The following is a 443-nucleotide window of genomic DNA, read 5'->3' as shown; positions in this document are numbered from 1 at the left end:
TAAATTTCAATATATATATACTTAAAAATAAACTTTACATTAATACTTAAATTTTTATTGGACTCATATTTGATTAAAGTGTCAGCATTAGAAAATCAGTCATTTTCTTTTGGTTTATAGACACGATCTATTAAAGTGAATTCACTTTCTTTTCTTTTTTTTTCAATATAACTTTCCTTTTTTATATTATTTAGAATATTTTAGTTGATATTATCTGTTATTTTGAAAATTTTGTGTTGCCGAGTTTAGCAGATCAGCGGTTATGATAGGCACTGTTAGCAAAAGGGCTAAGAGGGAAAGGAAAATAGTTTACCTTTTATTAATTGATGGTTTGATTAATAATTCTATATTTTTTTCAGGTGTTTTCTTTCTATCCTTGTTATTCTCCATTGAAGCAAGTATCAATTTTCATTATTAATATCTTCCTTAGTTGAAATTTCTGA

The sequence above is a fragment of the Halyomorpha halys genome, unplaced genomic scaffold (assembly GCF_000696795.3).
Source record: "Halyomorpha halys isolate HHAL.00 unplaced genomic scaffold, Hhal_1.1 Scaffold1029.1, whole genome shotgun sequence".
NCBI classification, from domain to species: Eukaryota; Metazoa; Arthropoda; class Insecta; order Hemiptera; family Pentatomidae; genus Halyomorpha; species Halyomorpha halys.
This window is presented reverse-complemented; position numbering follows the sequence as displayed.